This window comes from Nicotiana attenuata, chromosome 6, assembly GCF_001879085.1.
Source record: "Nicotiana attenuata strain UT chromosome 6, NIATTr2, whole genome shotgun sequence".
Taxonomy (NCBI): domain Eukaryota; kingdom Viridiplantae; phylum Streptophyta; class Magnoliopsida; order Solanales; family Solanaceae; genus Nicotiana; species Nicotiana attenuata.
Window position 1 is genome coordinate 72,349,201 of NC_031994.1, and position 4,719 is coordinate 72,353,919.

The 4,719-nt window shown below is 36.0% G+C and overlaps 1 pseudogene; it reads right to left on the minus strand.

The window, feature by feature from the left end:
• Positions 11–4,719, minus strand: part of LOC109227971 — a 7,020-nt pseudogene continuing 2,311 nt past the window's right edge.

Sequence of the window (4,719 nt, forward strand, 5' to 3'; positions counted from 1 at the left end):
ATGTTACGTGCCCTTTGGTCAAAGGATTTCTGACTTTGACATCATTGATAGAGCATAGAAATGCATCTGGCTACAAAATATATCAATAAAAGAGATGATCCAGTTGGAAAGCTTAAATAAACCACAAAGAAAATAGGGATGATTGTACCTTAGCACAAGGATGGAACAAAAGAGATAATGACAAATCTTTACCTGGCATAAGATTTCACCTCCAAACATTGCTAGATCAATCTGTACAGTGTCAGTGCATCAGATAAAAAAAGAAAGAAAAAAACAATTGATTTAATAATACTAGAACTAAAATTAGATCTATAAGGAAATAGGAAATATAAGACCCTACATTACATGGAATGATGGAATCAGATACAAGTATTAGGTACAGGTGCAAATACAACACGCCGAAGGACCATATGATGTACCATGTCCATGTGATACCCGTTCAAGATAGGTACGCAAAGGCAAAAAAAATTGTCCATCTAACATAATATAACCAACCAAACAAGGAACGTAGTTGAGATGAGAACAAACTGGTAGGATTCTTGCCAAAGAAGGCGCAGCAATTCCAACAAATCCATCAGTTGTACCCGTATCCTGGAGAACCACACTTGAAATACTCTTTCCAAAAAGCCTTTGCCAGACACCTGTATCATTTTAAGTGGCGAAGACATTTTCCAAGTGAATAGAAGAAGACGTGTAGCACATGGACCCTGCAAAGTATTGCCACTTAAGAGTGAATAATAAAAAGGATGAATTCTTTTTGTAATTTTATGATAGTTGGATTAAGACATTGAGTAAAATGAAATATCTTTTAGTGTAAACAAGATATAATCCATATAAACAATGGCAACTGACTATATATAATTGAGAAAATGAACCTCCCTTCTTTGACATCAAAGACCCTGGCCCCTCCCCCCCAATCCCCAACAATAGAAACCGTTGAGGAGAGGATAGAAAAGCAACAAAAAAAAAGTTACTTGCTTTTCTTTGACACACGTCAGAGCTACTGATTTTACTTCTAAGTAGTGTAAAAAAGATATTTACAGGAATCAAATAAGAACACGTTATTCCTTCAAGGATGTCAAATGAGATTCAGAAAACTGCAAGCATTGAGAACAATTCATTAATGCAACCAAATCTTACAGTGGTTGTTTGTCAATAGAAAAGAATAATATACAGAGATGAGACAAGTACGACAACTAATGGTAGTCATCATTGAAGTCTGAGATCAGCCCAAGACTAAGGCCGAGCAACTAGCTGCTGTAGGATTGGACGTCTATCTATCTCACCATGCTCCCCCTGCTCATCTTTCTTACAGCTCGTTACCGCAATGCTCATTCAGCCCTTCGGCTTCTTCCATTAAAAGAAAAAGGCAGTGTTTCTTTGGTAAATAGCGTCTTGAAGTGAAGCTAAGGCATTATTGAAGGAAAGAAATGGCAGGTCGCTCAATTGCATTAGGTAGGAGATGCAGGAGTTGTCTTAACCGCAAGCGAATTCGCTATTCGATTCCATCCTAAATCCCACCAAATTAGAACAGTGATAAACCAACTAAAAGATTTAATACGTAGATCTACATTATTTTTTCTTATTTTTTAGGTGGGGAGCATTTCGATGCTTCGGCTGCTCAACCTTCTACAAGGAAAACCAATACCTAGTGGGACATCACCACTTGATCATTATTGTTTATCATGATTTCATGGCTTGTCTTCCTTGCATATGATGTGGCCAACCAAGGGCGGATTTACATGGACCCAAGCGATATCACGGGACACCACTTCGCCAAAATATTTTATTTTATATATATATATATAAGTAAAACAAATATACCAGCTAAAATGAATAAAGGTGACATCCCTTGCAACAAAGCAGCTTAGTAGTCTGATGGTTATTACCACCTGGAATTGTGTGTGAGGTCAGGGGTTCGAACACCCTTAGCTGCAGCGAAATTCTTTTTGACTCTTTGACTCTTTGACTTTTTCAATTAATTTAAAACCCTATGTTGATGCTAAAAACGTGGACTTTTTCAACAAGCGTGGGCTGCTATTGACCCAATACTCATTGTACAGGAAATCAGTAACCAACCCTTATCTTTGGAATAAAAAGAATTTTGACTTGCCCCCTTTTCAAACTCCAAAGAAGTAGTGGATGTAAATTCCTCCAGGTTAGTATTAAATCTCTCCCTCTCTGCCGATGATTATTTTTTATTAAGTGATTTTGCTTTTTCCTATTTATTTGTTTATGAACAAAATTATGAATCTGTGATGTTAATTTTGAATTTATGATTGTGGGTGTGTTTACTGATTTTGCAGGTTAATGAAATTGTGGGTTATTGCCTTATTGAAGACAACAATTTTATAGTTACAATGAACTTATTTAGGGTTTATCTAAAGATTAATGTGGGTACAAAATTTTTTATTCAAATTAAATTACAATGAAGAGATACTTTCCTACAACTCCCAAAATTCCAAAATCAAGTTCAACATCTCAAGATTTATCTAACTTAGAAGAAAGAGCTAGTGAGTTGGAACAAGATCAACAAAGCGAAAGAGTTAATTTAAGCTCTTTAGAGGTTGATCCTGGAGAAAGATTAGCAATTCAAAAATATCAGCTAAATGACCATGATGCAATAAGAAGAAAGTATCTTCAAAGAGGTCCTTTCCAACCTCGAGAGCACAAATTTCCTCAAAGAAATTTTTATGGTAAATTGCATCGCTTTAATCCTCAATGGTTTGATGAGTATGATTGATTGGAATATAGCATAACAAAAGATGCAGCTTTTTGCTTATATTGTTATTTAAGTTGTCTTTTTATAATATGATATATATTATAAATTATTTACTCCTTTGTTTACTCTTTAAATAGTGACATCACTTACGAAAAATCCTGCGTACGCCACTGTGGCCGACAGGTAAGAAAACCTCCTATTTTCATAAGGCAATGTGCTTCTATTCCCAGAAAGTAATAAGCTAGTATGCTGCGAGAACAACTTCTAATGCATTCAACATATTCTAATTCATACTTGAGGAAATATCCAGTCAGTTAGATTTTCAAGTTTGTAGATTTTATAAAAGCCCATCAGAACTGGCTCATTCTCCAATATCTGAATCAAACACCATGGACAACGAAGATATTTTAATGTGTTAGACATGCCATTAACTAATGGAAACAACTGAAACCTCTTATGAGCAAATGTTTCCCTAAATGGTTGTGATACCATGCAGGAGATCTCTTCAAGAGATAACAGAATTAGCAAATTACCATGCTTAGCAATAATCTTTTCTTGCGGCTTCAACATAATCTGAAACATAGATGAAGAAAAGGAATACAAAAATCAACAAATCAACCATATAAACTTTTCTCTTACAGCGAAACCAAAATATGCAAATGAGTACCTGAACTATCTGAGCTTCATTACCCAGAATGTCACAGCATCTTGTGGACTCTACAGAGCATAGATAAAACACAAATGTCATGACATTAGCCATATACAGACAAGGAATGACAGTCAAATGTTAAATTGTTATGATTTCTCTGAGCCTAAATGTTTTCTATTATTTCTCACAACTTGAATTCAGTTACATGGGCAAGAACATGCTAAACTAGCACCTTTACATCTTTGTTTCGTCTTTGCCAAAGCCCTTTTACTTTATTTCCACTTTATTTTCCAGTAAATTCTGATCTCACAGAAATTACAATCAATAAATTTGCAACTAGCTAGCTTGTCACGACCCAAAATCCACTAAGGGTCGTGATGGCGCCGGACACTGCTGTCAGGCAAGCCAGCCAAGTTACTTAATCAAATTCTCGTTTTAATACTTCTGAAATCTATGATTTTCCTTCAAGTTTAGCAATATTAAAGAATATAGTCTCAAGTCAAATTTAAATGATAAGTAGTTAATACAATACTTCAAACTATCTCAGAACCCGGTGTCACAAGTGCATGAGCATCTACTGATAGGGAAGTAAAATACAGCATCCGTCCGGAATACAATGGACAGGGAATAAATACAATGTACTAAAGAGGGCTATACTAGCTGCGGGCCGCCTCGAATAGTGCAACTCACCTAGCCCCAAATCATCCGCGCTGCTACGCCCAGTGGGCTGCTAGAAATAGATATACCTTTGCAACAAAAATGCACAGAAATGTAGTATGAGTACATAAACAACGTGTACTCAATGAGTATCCCGCCTAATCTCGAAGAAGTAGAGACGAGATGGTCAACTTTGACACTTACTAGCGGTCCAATGATAATATACTAAATGTGTGAGGAAATCAGGGATTTTATATAACAATTCTAACTCGCAAAGCTGTAAAACAGGCAATATACCTTCAACAAATAATAAAGGATTTTCAAGGTTTACTTTTCTTTATTTTATCAATTTATCTCAAGCCTTGAAAGGCAGCATCAACGTATAAAATTCTCAGGCAACGATATATAAATCATGCGCAAATCATGCCGAGGCGATGGCCCGCTCCAACAGAAATGAAATGTGCACTTGCCGAGGGTCGACGGCGCGCCTATAGATGCATCTATTTAATCTGCCGAGGCGTTCGACACGTTCCAAAATAAACACATAGAGACATTCAGTCAATAAGCCAACATGGGGCAATTATTCAAAGGAAAGCTAATTCTCTTTATTAATTTAGGAAAAATGAAGTTTAAACCCTTTTTAGAAATTCGTTTACTGATTCGATGTAGTTTAAGCAGTTCAAGCTATCAA